This window comes from Lissotriton vulgaris, chromosome 8, assembly GCF_964263255.1.
Source record: "Lissotriton vulgaris chromosome 8, aLisVul1.2, whole genome shotgun sequence".
Taxonomy (NCBI): Eukaryota; Metazoa; Chordata; class Amphibia; order Caudata; family Salamandridae; genus Lissotriton; species Lissotriton vulgaris.
In genome coordinates, this window is record NC_141696.1 from 1,162,020,879 (window position 1) to 1,162,039,642 (window position 18,764).

Sequence of the window (18,764 nt, forward strand, 5' to 3'; positions counted from 1 at the left end):
TAAAAAAAGACTCCTGGGAGACTAGAACCATGATTAGCTTCACTGGAGAAATCACTAAATTGCAAATATTTAGAAAAAAAAGTGCTTCTTGGGTATTCATGACACTTTTTGAAATATGTTAAATATTCTTAATCCACTCTTATTGAAGACCTCGTAGAAAAACTGCAACTTGGAGCTTTAACTTTGACAAAAGACTATAAGGGATGCATTACTCCTAATTGACCACCCTCTGTGAGATTTTTGTACTTAGGAATAATTTTAGTACATCATTTCATAATCAGATCAAACCATATAGAACCTTTTAGGTTATATGATCAAAATGAAATTGTGTTTCAATATATTTCATTTAAGCATATTGTTTGGGACATTTAGGAATATTCAGATATGAAGCAATATAAGGTAGAGGTTCGATAAGACACTTAATCCTACTTCATAATGCAGCCCATTACTAAACTGAAACTTTGACAGAGCCCAGTCCATTCTATAAGTGAAGTTGAAGAAGCTTCAGAGCATGCCTCTCTTGAACTTCTAAATGAGCATAGATAATACTGGGTTTAATCTACTGAAATAGGGTGTGATGATAAATGTAGGAAGGGCTCTGAAGAGAAAATGTTTCTATATCTTCAATAGATTTATGCACTTCTATAAAAATCAGCTCAAATTCAACATTATAAATGTCCTCATATCTCCTAACTTGAGTAATCCCTAGATACTCCAGTATTCTACTTTCTGCTATCATGTGAACATCATTGGCCTATGTTCCTGACTTCCAGTGGTTGACCTTGCAGCCTTACTCTTCCCCAAATCTGATTGCTAGGTGTTTAAGTAGTGTTGGTGCATCTGCACTACATGGGTATATTCACACATCATCCGCATAAGCAGAGAATTTGGGAGCCACATTCTCACTCTTGAGGGCTAAGATTGCCGTATTTTCCTGTATTGTTGCCAGGTAAGGTTCTAGGTACTGAGCAAAAGCAATCTGGGAAACACAACATTTATGCCGCATTATCAGAAGTAAGCCCATATTTCCAGTTCACAGCAAATGTTCTTGGGCACCAATACTTCCTGCAACAATGTATTGTCTCTATGAGGACACAGATTGAATTACTTTGTGTATTGTTAACAGGGGTTAGTGGTATTCTGCAGTATGATGGTAACTGTATTAGTATGTTCCACAGCCCTACTCTGGGCCTTCACATATATGCATTCAACATATAGGTATGTGAAGTGATTGAGCTGTTCACTCTCGAGAATTTGAATATCTAAGTCAATATCTATATAAATTCTACCCTTAGCTACTATCCTACAGAATGCATTTTTTTCAATGGTTTCTTGATGAGTATTTTGTAATCTCCTGTGATTCTTAGGGCTGTGCTTCATCTTTCACTGGAAGTCATTGTGAATGCCACAAACCACCGAGTCCTTGTGGTCTTGTTTTAGACTTGGTATCCTTGGCCTGGTTTCCTCTATTTTTGTCGCTACTTCCTGTATTTTTGATGGTATGCTGGACTTTGTTTTTGCTGTTTTGTGTACGCTGGGATCAGTGCTAAAGTGCAAGTGCTCCTTGTGTAAACTGTGATTATGATTGGTTATCTGTGATTGGCATATTTGATTTACTGGTAGGTCCTTAGTAAAGTGCACATTTCATTCAGAAAGGAACTTAAAACCTGGCTATTCGACAAATAATACACCCCCTCCCTCAAGCGCCTTGAGACCCTCTGGGTGAGTAGTGTGCTATACAAATTCCTGAACCTGAACTTGAACTTGAACTTGAACACATGTGTATGCCTAGTGAATGCCTGCATGGATCGGGGATGGCACTTACCTTATCGCCGCGTCTCTGCTCCTTCTCTCCTCCTCGTGGCACACCCAGGCTCCCCTAACCAATCATAACACTACAGTGGAGCATTGTGATTGGTCTGAGAGCTGTGGTTCTGCGCTCAGATGGAGACGGGGGGCCTCGGCATGTTGAACATGCAAAGGGCGCATGACTGTTAGGCCAGCCCCAGAGAGCCGGCCAAGCATTCATGCATACTTGGAGTGGGCAAACCACTCCTCCCCTGCCCTGCGAGCAGAGCAGCCACTCCCACCCACCCGCAAATCAGCTCGAAATAATAAAAAGACAATAAAAGCAAGTTATTTAATTTTTTCCTTTAGTCATACTGCTTAAAAGCAGTGGGGCGACGCTCCTCCGCCTTAGTGGAGGAGCCACCACTGTGTGTGCCCAAGGCCTATAAATTAAATGTTACTAGTGGGCCTGCAGCACTGATTGTGCCATGCACACAAGCAGCCCTGTATACCTGCCATTGCAGTATCTACCAGTGCAGTTTTAAACTGCCATGTCGGTCTGGCATGTGCACCCACTTGTCATACCCAACCCTTCCTTTTTACTACATGTAAGGCACCCCTAAGGTAGGCCCAAGGTACCCCATGGGCAGGGTGAAGTGTGGCTGGAAGGTAGGACATGTATTGGTGGATTTTACATGGCCAGAAATACTGCCAATTCCATTTTACACTATTGCAAGAACTAGCTCTCTTGTGGGTTATAATTGGAGCTGCCTTCTAACCTTTTAGAAGTGTAACTTTCGATTGGGAAAAGCTGAAGATTTTGAGCTTGGGCTCCTTGAGCTCACAATGTAATAAACACATCTTTTAGGAAAGGTGGTTTTTAACCTATGTGTTTGAAAATGCCACTTTTAGAAAGTGGGCATTTTCTTGGTTTGCCATCCTGTGTCTCTGCCTGCCTGTGGAATCAATGTATTGTTTCGACTGACAGCTGGGTTGTTTGAGCATTCACTCTAGACAGTCACATAAAGGAAGCTGAGGCGTGCCCTGCATCTCCTGATGCCCCATCACCAGGCTGATGGGTCTTCCTGTGCTAGAGTGGTGGGAGGAGTTTTTACCAACATCTGAATAGGGATGTACCCGGCCTCTCACATTGCTGTCTCCGCCCCCTGGAGTGTGTCTGGAACCAAGGCAGGGCAAGGAGCGATATTGTGGAAAACAAAGACTTTCTTTTGAAGTATGCCTACTTCAAAGGCCAAAAGGGGTATAAGTATTGGACCCATATCCCCACATCTTTAGAACACATGCGGATCAAGAGAAAAGTCTGCCAAGACTTTGCTTTGCTATCCTGCTTAAAAAGATTCTCTAAGGGCTTTTGTGTGCTTGCCTCCTGTTAAAAAGTCTCAGGATCATCAAAGACTTCACCTGCCACATCCCTGAGCTTAACTGATGGGAGTTCTGACATGAAAAGTGGTGCAAATTCCCGCTCCGGGCCCTTGTAGGTGGTCCCTGCTGTTAAAGATTCCAAATTTGATGCATCCTTCCAGCGCCTGCTATTCTGATGCAGCATCTCCCTGCTGGAGAAATTTCCATGCACCGCCGCCTTGAAGCCAAAGTAATTTACCCAGCGCCTGTCTGCGGCTAAAGAAACTGCTGCAGCCTGAGTCTCCAATGTCCGAGACCCCTGCTCCGACTTCGGCGCAGACCCTGCTGTGCGGCTGAAAGAATCGACATATTGCCCGTCTGCTGCTGAAAGACTCGACACAGAACTTATTTCGCTGCCGCTGCAGCAACTCCAGCACATCCAGATTTCCTTGTATCGCACCTGTGCACCAGGTTTTCCACCGCATCACCCGCAGACCAGAACCGCCTTTGGATTTTGACGCATCGCTTCTCCTTCCAGTCCGGAACTGATGCAACACTTCTCCTGCGTGCTGTAGAACTGACACATCGTTTTCCCAGGCACTCAAGAACTGACGCATCGCTGTGTTTTCTCTCCTCTGTGGCTATTTTTCCTTGTGGAATTTGACGCATCAAAGGCACTTTGTGCTAAAATCATCTCATCCATAGAGTTCTAAGATCAGAATTGCTGAAACCTTCAAAAAGTGGTATTTTGAGTTATAAATGTTGGATTGGTGTTGTGCTTGTCTTGTTTCGTTTAGATAAAGATTGTGCATCTTGCTAAACTATTGTGGGGCCCATTTGAAGTGTTTTCACTGTGTTTCTGTGTGTGTTATGTACAAATGCTTTACACATTGCCTCTGAGATAAGCCTGATTGCTCGTGCCAAGCTACAAAGGGGGTGAGCAGGTATTATCTTGCGTGTGTAAATCCCTTATCCTGACTAGAAGGAAGGGTCCCTAGTTGGACAGGGGGCATACCACTGCCAATTAGGGACCCCATTTCTAACAACCTACATGCAATCTTTTGATAACTATTTTTTCCTTTCATGAATGAATTATAGGCAACAACAGTGTTGGTCAAATATCTCTTCAGGGTCTAGCATAACATCCTGATCACTTGTATTCTTTGCAACTAGAATGCCTCCAGATCAACTGACTATACATTCTGTCTCAATTTACCCCATTTGAGTCAATTCTCATCTCATACATTTTCTGTCACTAGAAACAGTTAGCTAATTTATACTGGTCTCATTTGCATTAGGCTTGTGAGCACATTATGGTGTATCAAAAGGAAATCATGCTAACTTTCAAAATGCATTAAGACTTACATATTCTCCAAACACTCATTACTTCCAAACTAGTCATAATATAATCTATGTGGCTCTAGTGCCCACCCTAAAGGTTGGTTGCGGTAGAATATCTGACCTCATTATTCTGTCACTCTGTATCATCCCCTGTGTTATCATGATAGTATATGTATATGACATTTCTATTGTGCAAACCTCAGCTAAAATTAGTGAAGCAATGAACATGGTCAAAGTCGAAAAAACGGTACCATCACCCTCACTGTTGACCATACCAAAACAAAAATCTGGTGTCTTTCTATCACCCCAACCACAGTTCACCCCAAAAGTTACAGGTTCGAAGTTCTGCAACACCAATTAGGGCTCTGATGCTAGTTTGTTGGGAACGCACTCAGTCAAGAAAGGACACATTAAATACTGGAACATGCACACGACGACAACGGGTCTACACAGATCCATTGTCAACAAACACATCGATAATCCATAACGCTATCGCTGATGACACATAATAGTGGGAGGACCCACCCTCAATAAGGTACTCCCTATTGTCAGGTGTTTATAATTGATGTGAACTAGCGATAACGAATGTGTGTTAGCATATAACTGTTCCACACCCAAATACACAGGTAAATCTATGTGTTAAGAATGTGTTGAGATATATGAATTGTAAAACCTCAATAAACAAATTTAAACAAAAAAAAAGGCAAGCATAAAGTCGACGAGTAATTGAAGAAGTTGAGCTGTCGCCAGTTAATGCATTTTGACATAAGTGATGCCCCCTGGTTACACTACTGGCCATTAATTAATGCAACAGTGATGGAGAATGTTCCACTGCTCCTTCTCACATGCAATTTGCTGGCTATAGTACTTGTGATTTATGCTAACATTGAAATCCCAAACAATGAAATGCCCTAGTGTCTCTGTGGCCATCAATATTGCATCTGTTCCATCGTTTCCTTATCTGGGTATATGTTTTGATGATCATTGCACATGCAATCAACTTGGCACCAGCCGCGGCCCGTGGAGGAGTTCCGGTGGGGCAGACGAGCGGGGCAGGAGAGGGGCAGGGTGGGGGGTGGTAAACACCAGAATATGGATGATTGCAGGTAAGTAAACAATTAAATTAAATAAATGAATTTCATTGTGCACCCTGCATCGCAAAATACGATGCAGGGAACGCTACGAAATTTGTTCTATTAATGTAATTGTTTACGTACCTGCAATCATCCATATTCCAGTGTTTACCACCCCCACTGTGTCCCTCCCCCGGGCCGCCTGTCTGCCCACCGGAACTCCCTCCACGGGCTGCGGCTGCTTGGCACAGTTACTGCTGCCAAGTTTGCCCATACTGTTGAAGGTTTCTTTAAGTTCACAAAACATTTAGGTTCAAAACACTTCCAGGAGTTTGGTGCAGTTTATAAAGCCGAATGTCTATCAGTTGCAATTTATGGTTCTGGAGTTTGGGGGATGGCTGTAATGCCAGAAACCGGTCCCCGGAAGCTTCTTTCCTTTCCAGTATAGGAATTGGCTTGGTAGTTTGGTCTACCCTGTTCCCATGATGCACTGGGCAAGGGACAGACTAATTTGCATGTAGCCAGGTTCTGAGCTGGGATGGTGCAGTGAGCTAAAAAACGGTGATGGATCAAGCCCTGATCTGGTGTGTGGGTACGAGTGTTCTGTTTAATTCAGATACTCTGTCCATCACCACCCCCTTTTCTGAACAGTTACTTTTATAAGCCACACAGAACTTGGCCTCGATTATGTTATTGATCTTAGTAAAATTCAACCGCCTCTACTGTGGCAAGCAATCTGGGCAAAGCTTGAGGCCAACTTCAGCCGTAATGTGAGGCGGGATTGCATGAAATTAGATAAAGCTACTAGCATCCCTTGACTAATGTATGTTAAGGATAAGAGCAATACCCTGTGTCTCCCTGATATTTATAGCAGCCCTGAGGCTCCTTCCTCTGCCGTTAGAAAGACCATCAAAGTCCATTTTTGGAGCTGGATTAGGAATAACGGAGATCGCACTGACAACTGAGAAGGTCAAAGGCTCAATGTGCATGTATAGTCCCTTAAATTCTGGGTCTGTTATGCAACCATATGTTACCAGAGGGTTATGCTAACCAGGCTCAGATTAAATACTTAGCATTTTATTGTGGCCTTCCCTAACCCTGTTGGGCACCCTATCACACCTGTGCCTGTGTGGTAATGTTTCTGTACAGTCCACTCTGCACTTAATGCTATTCTGTAAATCTTATTACAACTTTCGAAAAAAACTAGTTTACTTCCACTTTTAAAGGATATTAATGTGAGACACTTTAAAACAGCTATGTATTATTTCCAATCAGTTCCATCTTTGAGTGTTTGTTTGAGTATGTTGAGCTCCATATAGCCTGTAATTAAGTAAAGGAAATGTGGCCTGCAAAGTAATGAACATGTTTCACAGTGATATGAAGCATCATTTTATATTTTTACATGTTTTAAATGTGTTCTTATGCTTAATTTATTTTTATAAATTTATATTTATAGTGTAATGTATATTCAAACCTGACTTCCACTGAATATGACGATGATGATTTTTTGCACTATGCACTTGTCATTTTATGATACCTCCACCAGCTGGTGTCCCTCTGGACTATAGTTTTATTTGTATTGATTGATTGATCTATTGTAGTATACATGATGTATTCGTGTTTCTATGATGTGTTTCTTAACTGTCTTAATTCCTGTTTTTACAGTATTTTTCTTTTATGGCCCTTGGCGAAATAAAGTTTTTTTGATGATGATGAATAGTCCAGCATGGAATAGTACACTACCTATCAGGAAGTTGAGGCAATTGCACATTGTGGTCTTTTTAAAAGAGATACATCATTTTCATGCAGCTGTTATTTTCTTGCACAATTAATTTATGGGTTCCATTTTAGCAGTTTTTTTGATGGATTACTGAATTTGAGATGTATTACTAAAAATGTAGGCTTGTAATCATTTATGCAACAATATCCCCTGACGAGCGGCTAGTTCATTAATCTCCAAGTAAATTGTACCATGGAGTAAAGTCAGTGATTTAGATGTAAAAGCACTGTATGCATAGTTACTTTGATGTGTTCATCTGCAAGAAATTATGTACAGCGATTAAGATGTGATACATATAAATCAGCTGTGGGTGGATGTATTGATGGAGCACTAGAGGATATGATTGAGATAATAAACACTCGTACTCGTTTACTGATACATCCAAACTTATAATTAAACTTTACACAGTTATCCTTTTTTTACAGAAGTCACAGAGTTGGGTGATGCATTACCTATGCATGGCATATTGAACAAGTGCAACAATATTTTGAAGTAGGTAAGTATTTAAATACTTGCATTATCCCTCATGTCAGCCTCTATGTACTTTAACAACAATCCAAGGAAAGATATGCAACTTGCTTTATTCTTTTATGATATGCATAAAAGTAGGATGTATGAAGTTTAGTTCATCTTTAATATTCCAAAGCATGAAATACGTCAGGCTAATTGTGAACTGAAAATCGTAAAACTTGTCCATACAAAAATAACTGGTGGTCTCAGCAAAGAAGTAGGTCTACATATCTTACTTTCAAATCTTTTTAGAATTCATACTGTCATTGTCACCAGGTATAAGAAAAAAGCGAGATGTTGCTAACTGGAGTACTTCGCCATAATTTTGCACCTCTTATGTAAGGATATCCCCATGCATTTGTGCAAAGTTACTGCCATATTAACCGAATGTATAATTAGTGGTAATATGAACAAACGTGAAAAAATACAAAATTAAAGAATGTATGGCAGATAATCTCTATGTTATATTTAACTGATCCAATGTGTTGTTGTAATTTTATTACGTTCACTGCCACGCAGGCTTCCTTATGTCCTCTATATTTGTCTTCATAAGCCCACTGTGAAGTGTGATTTGTTACTCTGTTAAACAGATTTCTTACAGCTTCCAGTTACAATCTGATATTTGTTTTCTGTAATTATATTTATGTATTATATATGCAATATTGAGAGTAGAGTTTCAACCGAAATGATTTCATAAAATATTCTTAAGAATCTGTTTTGTTACATTTTAATGACGTTTTAGGCATTAGTCTTGAAAGAATAGATACTGATGTATTTTAGAGTTTGTATGTAATGACTTTGCACACCAATCATTTATTTGTCTCTGGTTAATTTTTTTATTTGTTGCTATAAAATTCAGTTGGCCTTTCTTTGATGCATTGTACAATTATCCATCCTCTGTTGATTTTATTATAGTTTCCTTTCAGTGGGTTCATGCAATTCCGATCATCATTTTCAGTTCATTCCTATTGTCCTATTCTATTGTTTGACCCATCAATTAAACCTTCTTTGTGTGAATTATTATTACCCTCCATTGGGTTTACATTTATTACATTTAAAGTGCTATGTTTCATCTCGTGATCATACTGGTTTGCTATATTTATTCACTCCAAAAAAATGTTTGTCATCACAACAAAAGAAACTTCCTTATTCTGTTATTTCTTCAAGACAGACATAAAGGTATCTTTAAAATTACGTTTTCAATTGTATGATCTAGTAAGAGTCCAGTTGCATTTTGTCTCCTCCTCTGTCATTTGTTTGCACATGATCAGATTCTGCAATTTTTCTGTTTAGTCTGTTTTCTATTGTTTTATGTTAAAAAATCTGTATTTTAGAGATCATGTGATGCTGCTGATATAACAAAATTTACACGGACCTGCCAGAATATATGCAAATCTACTTTCATGTTTTCTTTGACAAATTTCCAACAATTTTCCATTATTATATTCATATATCTGTATGTTCTGACCTTTGCCTTCCAAAAACTGCACTTCAACAATCATTTGCTATATTGCCTATTCTTTTGTTGTTTGCCTTTTTCAGCTTTTCCAAAGGTGGCATTTTACTTTTCAATTCTTTTATAGGCTTAATTCTTTTGTATGTCATAGTTGAATAATTTTCCATCTCCCCCAATTAAATGCACATGTTCCCACAATGTTTTAAACATTACTTTTGATGCCTTTGGGAATATTAATTTCAATCTGGTTTATGCTCTTTCATTCACGTTACATTTTTTTCTTCCTCGTCCATTTTAGTTTTAAAACTTCTGATTTAATTTCTTTCTTTTGGCTCTTTCTTTGTCTATGTTATTTGAAAATATCCCACATACAGGTATTTTCAGTCTTTAAATTTATGTTTCCTCACTGTGCTTGGCGAAATCAGTTTCTCTGTAACAGCTTCTCTTCAGGTGGAGAAATTTCCTATAAAAGGTTCTACCGCTGCCTATCCACTACCATTTTCATTTCTGATTCAGCGCCCAGTTTCCAGCGTAGCGCTCCGCATTGCGTAGTTCATTGCTGGTATTTGGTCCTACGTGCATTGCGCTGCTTACTCTCGTTTACCATTGCTTTCAGGGCTTTACAATATTAATTGTTGACCTGTGTGCATAGCGCTGCTGTTTGAGACCTCGCATTTGTTTGTTTGTATTTGCATTGCCCTCGCATAGCGTCCTGTTGTTGTTTTTGAGCCCACCATTTTGTTGTGCCTGCAGCCCGTCCCTCCCCCTTCGCTACCGCCTCCCAGCTCCCCCTCCCACGCTCCGCCCCCCTCCACTTCCCAACTTATGTCAGTAGGACCTACGCGCAGCGTTCACGTGCAGCGACCGCGCCCAAGTTGCGCTGAAGGTGCGCCAAAGGTAAGCCCGTCTACGCCCGTCTGCGCCTGTACCGCGCCCAGCGCCAGACCCCCTGGCCCCCGTCCCACCCTCCCCACCCGCATTACATACGACGCCTCTACCCTCTCAGCCCTAAACCCCGGTCGACTCCCCAACTGCGCCCAAGCCGCTCCTGGACACACCTATGGACCCTTCACATGCAACTCCTGCAAGTTTGACGGCACCAAGACCAACTCCTCATCCACTAACACCAAACAGATATCTGACTCCAACCACCTAAAATGCATCCTGCTCAACACCTGCTCGGTCCACAGACACGCCATCGACCTCTGGAACCTACTAGACACCATATCTCCAGACGTCGCCTTCCTAACAGAAACATGGATGAATGCCTTATCAGCCCCAGACATCACCATTGCCATCCCGGAAGGATGCAAGATCATCCGTAAGGACCGCACTGACCAAACAGGAGGAGGCATCGCTATCGTCCATAAGAACTCCATCCGCATCTCAACCAGCTCAGACGTCAACCTTGCCAGCGCCGAACACCTTCACTTCCAGATCCACACCGACCCCAAGACCACACTCAGAGGCGCCCTCCTCTACCGGCCTCCAGGACACCGTGCACAATTCAGCGACGACATCACTGACTTTATCACCCCACACGCCCTCCCCTCCGAGGAATACATTCTATTGGGAGATCTCAACTTTCACCTGGAAAAGAGCAATGACAGCAACGCCACCACCTTTCGGGACAATCTCGCCAACCTCGGACTCAAACAACTTGTCACTTCCCCCACCCACATCGCAGGTCACACACTCGACCCTATCTTCACCTCCAGCACACATGTCTCCTTCAGTCACACCACAACTCTCCATTGGACGGACCACAGCTGCGTTCACTTTATCTACAATAAGACCACAACTCACAACCATCCTCAACCTACTCTGCGAAGAAACTGGAACAAGATCACCATCGACCAGATCTCCTCATCGCTTCTTCAAAACCCCCCTGTCCACTCCTCAAACCCCGACCAAGCAGCCATTAACCTCACCCAATGGCTATCCAACAGCGCCGACATCCTAGCACCGTTGAAAAAACGTCAAATCAAACTAGGCAGCAAAAACGCCTCCTGGTTCAACGATGATCTTAAGAAATTGAAGAAACTCTGTCGCTCCCTCGAGAAGGCCTGGAAAAAAGACCCAAACTCCAGCACCAGGGACGCCTTCAAAAACGCCACCCGCATACACCACCAACTAATCCGATCTGCCAAGAAAGCCGCATTCAAAGACCGACTAGATAACAACGCCCACAACAGCAAGGAATTATTCAACATCGTCAAAGAATTTACCAACCCCTCAGCCAACTCCAACGACATCACCCCCTCTCAAGCCCTCTGCGACTCCCTAGCTTCGTTCTTCCACAACAAAATCACAGACATCCACAACAGCTTCGACAACCGACCCGGAGACCAAACCTCCCAACCTTCTGCCGCACCTTCACCCCCCTTGAACATCCTTAATGACTGGAACCCAATCTCCACTGAGGACACCATCCACCTGATGAACTCCATCCACTCAGGATCCCCCACAGACCCATGCCCTCACCACATCTTCAACAAAGCAGACTCCATCATAGCACCACACCTCCGAGACGTCATCAACTGCTCCCTCAACTCCGCCACCTTCCCGGAAAGCTGGAAACACGCAGAACTTAGCGCCCTTCTGAAAAAACCCACAGCTGACCCCACCGAACTCAAAAACTACCGCCCCATCTCGCTCCTTCCATTCCCGGCCAAAGTCATCGAGAAAGCTGTCAACAACCAGCTCGCCGCCTTCCTCGAAACCAACAAATCCCTCGACTCCTCACAGTCCTGCTTCCGAGCCAAACACAGGACGGAGACCGCCCTCATCGCAGCAACAGACGACATTCGAACTCTACTGGACAATGGAGACACAGTCGCCCTCATCCTCCTCGACCTCTCCGCAGCCTTCGACACAGTCTGTCATAGCACCCTTCTACAGCGCCTCAGAGACATTGGAATCCAAGGAAAAGCACTGGAATGGATCACCTCATTCCTCACCAGAAGAACCCAGAGAGTCCGCCTCCCACCATTCAAGTCAGAGGCCACTGAAGTCATCTGCGTCGTACCACAAGGATCCTCACTCAGCCCCACCCTCTTCAACGTATACATGAGCCCCCTCGCGGCCATCGCACGCCAACACAACCTCAACATCATCTCCTACGCTGACGACAATCAACTGATCCTCTCACTCACCAAAGACCCTAACACCGCCAAAACCAACCTACATGAAGGAATGAAAGAAGTAGCCGAGTGGATGAAGCACAGCTGTCTGAAACTGAACTCAGACAAAACAGAAGTCCTTATCTTAGGTACCTCCCCCTCCGCCTGGGATGACTCTTGGTGGCCAGAGGCCCTTGGAAAAGCACCCATCCCGACGGACCACGCACGGAACCTGGGCGTCATCCTGGACTCCTCACTCTCTATAAACAGACAAGTCAACGACGTTTCATCTTCTTGCTTCAACATTCTTCGCATGCTCAAAAAAACATTTTGCTGGATCCCCACCGAAACCAGAATAACGGTCACCCATGCACTGGTTACAAGCCGCCTGGACTACGGAAACACCCTATACGCCGGTACCACCGCAAAACTCCAGAAAAAACTCCAACGCATCCAGAACGCATCAGCCAGACTCATACTAGACATCCCGCGTAAAGACCACATCTCTGGTCACCTGAAAAACCTCCACTGGCTCCCCGTCAATAAGAGGATTACTTTCCGCCTCCTAACCCACGGATACAAAGCACTTTACGAACTTGGACCCGAATGCCTCAACACACGACTTTCCTTCTACACCCCCTCCCGCCAGCTACGATCCTCCAACCAAGCCCTTGCAACTGTACCTCGCATCAACAAAACCACCATGGGAGGTAGATCCTTCTCCTACCTGGCAGCTAAAACCTGGAACTCACTCCCCACTCACCTTCGTCTCACTCAGAACCACCTTGCATTCAGAAAGCAACTTAAAACTTGGATATTCGACAAGTAATTCCCCACCCTTCTTCAAGCGCCTTGAGACCCTCTGGGTATGTAGCGCGCTATATAAATCTTTTGACTTGACTTGACTTGACTATGTTAAATCTTTCCATATAGACCAAGTTTCTTTTATAGAGGAGATGCTTTAACTGTTGTTGTTCCCATTTCAGAATCCAAAAATCATATTTTCTGCTGATATGATGTGTGGATCTGATGTTATAGCTTATATTACTCAATTGTGCATAATAGTCTTAGAATTCTTCAAGTGTCATCCACTTCTTCTTGTTTGTCAGCCATGTAAATGCTAAACAATATGGGTAATAAATGTCCGAACCTTATGTCCACTTATTGCCTCATTTTCTCATTCAGTAGCCTTCCTAGCCATACTCATACCAGCACACATATGCTATCACATAGTGAAATAATTTGATAAAGCAGTCCTGGATCATCCTTTATGCAGGTAACTTTTTTTGTAACATGCCACAATACACTCTGTTGAATTCTCCACAGGACGATGAAGCACCAACATGCATGATTCAGGCAGTGCATCATAGAGCACTGTAATATAAAATACAAGATGACATTTGTGTCTGTACAAGTGCTCTCTTTCAAAAATCCACTGTGGCTCATTCAAAGAATACTTATATTATTTTCATTTCTCTGAATTAGAAATGCCAAATGTGGTGAATGTTTTACTGTGAGACTCCAGAATAATATTCATCCTGTTGTTTCCTGATCTATTCTATCACCTGTTTCTGTACCTGCGGCGAGTATCCAAAGTTTGTGACCTCGTATGGAAGCACATGTAATTCTAAATATCAGTACAAAGATCTCTACCCACGGCGTTTAAAGGAAATACAAAGCTTTATGCCTCTTCTATTTATGCTGTATGTACATAATGATTTATGGCTACTGCTTTGTTCAATAGGAAATGTAGGCTCTTATTCTAGCACTAGTGGATGGAGGTTGGTCCTGCATCTGCTAAAGTTTTACCTCCTACCTTCAATCAAATGGTGGAATCACCACCATCAGGCCCTCAGACTTGGCTTATCAGACATATATCATGTTAGAAATGAGGGACAGTACAACATGGCCTCAAGTGGAAGAAGGAGGGTGATTCTGCACACCAACTCGAAGCTGGAAGTTCCCCCACAGCCCACTTCAAGAGGCTCACAGCATTGCTGAGGAATTCCTCTGCCAGCTGCACATATGTGGCCGACCGGGGGCATATCTATGGAATTCCTGACTATTGGAGAAAGGAAAACAGTTACCATTATCCAGTTATTCTGAAGTGCCTTATTTGTCTTTAGAATGACCTTCCCTTCCATGCTCAAACACCTCAAACAAAAGGTCTTTGCTGGGGTTTACCTCCCTTTTAATGCAAATCAGCCCGCAAAGCTTCACTACCACGTGAACAGGAACCATCAGGGTGATGTTAGTACAAATATTCAGATGTGACACTTCCCTGCCATTCCCCTCCACCCCATGAGGAGCTACCCTTTCATCAGGGAGAAATATAACTTTGTGGGTTTGGCGGGGTGTAAGGAGAGATTAAGCTTGATGGAGTCAGTGCCTCTACCCACGTCTAAATAGAATCACTCAAATATTACAAGTCCCCTTTCTTACATTTCCCAATATTGAGGTTTTGTTGTAAAGAGTGTGATGTGGTCTGTACAGGTAAGCAAACATCTGCTCCCTGCGTCTGGTAAACCCATTTACCACAATGATATTTCTTAGCACAAAAAAACCACTTGGATCCAAAATTGATGCAAAGATTCATTTTGCACTAAAAATATTACTAAATATAACAGAACATTAATAGCAAACACGAGCAGCTGCCTGCCATCACTAAATGTGCTCTTGGGGTAAGATTTTGCTGTGTAAAGTGCTCTGCAGCCCATCTAGACAGGTTTGGGCTATATGAAATAAATAAATAATTCAAAAGACATCCAATGTTGATTGCGGTGAACTATTACAGAAGGTAACCTATCTTTCATGCTCTCCTGCTCAACATGTGATGTCACAATAGTATTTGCTGCTGTTCCTCTATTATTGTTCGATATTTGCAGTTTCATCTAATCTATATTGAGAGACCTTTAGGGGGAGAATTGTTCATCCATATATGAAGGACTTTAGGCTGAATGATGGTTGACTTTTTATAGTTGTACTCTTCAAGGCTCGTACAAGATAATGCCATTTTAAGATTTCAGAGAAAAGGAAGCCTGAAACACCTGGCTGGGGAGGTGGGGAGTTAGTTTAGCTGTGGGCACAGATGTATTAAGTTATGCAGCAAACCAATCAATAGATACTGCCTACTCTGAAAATTTGATAATTATTTGAAATTTTTTGATATATTTTATATATATTTGCAAATTTACAAAGCGATTTCTTTGATTCTGACTACAAGTGCTCCCAGCACAGAGGAGTAGGATGCTGTCCTCAGAAACTACTGCTTGAACTCAAGGGCTTCCTTGCAATTCACAAAGAGTTAAAGCACTGAGTTTCGCAGAAATGGTGACACATTACGGCCACGGCAGGCAATAGTCTTATTGTAGCACCACAAATAAACATATGAGGTCAACAGATTGTAACATATGGCCCCTAAAAACATATTGTTACAATGGGAAAGAGAATGCCAGAGCAATAAAATTGTCATTTTGCCTGGGTCTCTGAAAATCGATTGGTTGGACTGGTTTGCCAGTCAAATGCAGTTTAAAATCAGGTACGTGGCCAGATGTCTTTTGTATATCGGAGGATTCCATGCTTAGATTAGAACAGCCTCCTTGTCAGGTAAAGAACTTGTGTATCCGGCACATGACTTGGGGTGGACAAAACTCAGATAATTTTGTGTAGTGTAATCTTGCAGATCTACCTAGGAATTCCATAAGATTTCACTTGAATTGTGTAAAACGAGTAATTCTGCGGTTAGCACTATTTCTTAGCACCATAGTGCCCCTTTGAGTCCAAAGTTGATGTGATGATGCATTCTGCTCTAAGAAATACCACGAAATACAACAGAACATGAATAGCGAGCACGAGCAACCACTTGCAGTCACTGAATGGGCTCTTGGTGTAAGATTGTCCACCAATGTACTACCACCATTTAGCAATGTTTTCTTTGACCAAAATGGACTGTTGCAACAAAAATCGACATGAGGATGCATTTTGCTCTACGAAGCAGCTTTAAATGCAGCAGAACAGGAATAGCAAGTGGGAGCAGGCGCTCACGCAAGCTAACTATGCTCTTGTGGTAGGAATTGTTCTCCAAAATTGCTTTTAATTACGTGAACAAGAGTAATCACATAAATATTGACGACTCTCCGTCATAGAGTAACACTGAATTACCAGAATTACTCCGAATACTCCGGCGTAGTCAAAATTCTACTTAGGCCTGGCAGATAATCCTCTGGTGAGATTACTTCCTTTTTTGCCATTTTCCCATAGCTCTTCCACGCAGCAGACAGCACATGCAGCCTGCTTATTGGGCAGCTGAAACATCTGGTGTGGCTGAATGTGGCTTATGATCAAAAGGGAAAATGCTGTATTGTTTTGGCAGTGACAGCATTTAAAAAGAATTTCGGTTTTAGAAAATACACATTGCCTAAATGAAATACCTAAAAGCGTTTGAAAATAGTTTTCTTCTGTTTCATTAAATCTGTCTAAATTGAAATGTAATTGCAAATGAAAGAAATGTATTGTTACATAGTAATAGAAATATTTGGCGTGCGAATCATTCATTTTAGTACATTCAGAAAACTCATTAGCATATGAATATATATGTATATACTTAGTTTTACAGAGCAGACTAATTAGAATATGTAAGGCAATAACGGTGTCAGTCAGGAGAAATTTTGGTCTGTTTTAAGTAAAATTGCAAATAGTTTTGACCATGTACTAGTCTATGAAGTGGTTCAATTTTCCACTACTACTAAGAGCTCGTTCTTAAAACTAGGTGATGGGTGTTGAAGGGTGTGTAGTATGTGCAGTAACAAAAATAGGAATAGGAAATAGAAAACTAACATAAAGCTATTGAGAAGAGATATGGTTATTCAGCATCACATATTTGAAATGACTCAGAATCTTCCTTTGGAAACCATCTTTCAGATGGCGACTGACATTTGATGAGTGGGGGAAAAAACCTGTGCTGAATACATGGTCAGACTGGGACAGAAACTAGGCCAAAGTAATACCCACACGATTCATTGGCTTAACTACTTATAACCTTAACTAGAAAATGTCCTTTCAAGGCTTGCAAGATACTCTAAACGTCCCTGCACCCACTCTGACTTGCCCCACTTTCCCTTTTCTTTGCTTTTTGTTCACAGCTTTTATTTATGTTCTCAGTTGCTATGTATCTAGGTGCATGCTTTATTCGTATACTGCTAACACAGATAAATAATCTCATGCAAAGTCCCAAGAGAGTCTAGCGCTATCTGGAATGATAAGCTGCAGGCTGACAGTAATAAACTCAGTTGCTGGCAAAGAGCACTCATGTTTGGACTCGGGCCTGATTACGAATTTGGCAGTAGCAGGTTTAGGGCAAAAGAGTAGCATCGCCTGTACTCCCTGCGATCATGGGGTACGGTGCGTACACCCCATGATTACAGGGGTACAGTGCGTATACCCCATGATCGCAGGGGTAAGCACCGTACCCCTGCAGACATAGGGTGTACGCACCGTACCCGGTGGGTGGGCCGTTCCGTACCTGTTTCGAGGCGAACTCTGCTTCTCCAGACGTTTTGGGCTCCCGTAAAAAAAGCGTTGTACGGTGCGTACTTGCTGGGTTGGGAAAACCTGCTTCGAACCGTACGGATGTTGCGTACAGCGGGTTCCAAGGGAGATTTGTGCGTAGATTCGAGTCATACGGTCTTTGAACGATTAGTACAGAGTCCAGCTTCTGGTACGAATTGTACTTCATCATACGCACGGGGACACTGCAGAGTACGATTCGCACGGGAAAAAACGCTCCATACGGCTATTCGGAGTGGTTTTTCCCGAATCAAAATCGACCCCTCAATGTCTGCTGAAACAGGAGTCATGATTTGTTTCAGCAGGATACTAATTTGGAGGGGGGATGAGAAGAACATTAGAAACTGCATTCATTAAAAAAAATAATGGCGTATCACACGAAAATGTGGCCTAACTATTCAACACATTATTTACACTTCCAATTGACAGAGAAAATTAATTCCAAGTGCAACATTATTAGTTCATCAGTTATGACTGCATGCATCATAAAAAACACCCCTTGTCAAAAATATTTTTTTCACAATATTTTGCACATTTTGTATATTTAAAAAATGCAACAACAGTTTTGTGACCCATATGCCTTGGTCCAGTGGATTTCCTCCAGTCATTAGGATGCTGTGGGCTGCATTGGCTTTTGCAGGAAAGGTAGGAAAATGTTCAGGCACCCAAGGGAGCTGACCTTCTCTAGTAAGACCATCAGAAGGAGAGTGGGAAGAATTGGCTTCCTACAGGTTTCCTTTCTATGGTCCATTTGCTGTGGGCATTGC

General features: G+C 42.3%; 1 protein-coding gene across 2 annotated transcripts in view; it reads left to right on the forward strand.

Moving 5' to 3' along the window:
• Positions 1–18,764, forward strand: part of ENOX1 (ecto-NOX disulfide-thiol exchanger 1) — a 2,419,302-nt gene that overhangs the window by 1,214,549 nt on the left and 1,185,989 nt on the right. Inside the window, exon 5 of one of the 2 annotated variants that reach the window (XM_086935020.1) lies at positions 7,770–7,840. The gene's annotated coding sequence lies outside the window, so the exon portion shown is untranslated. Of the gene's footprint in view, positions 1–7,763; positions 7,841–18,764 lie in introns of those variants that run through there. The other variant, XM_086935021.1, reaches the window with a different exon arrangement.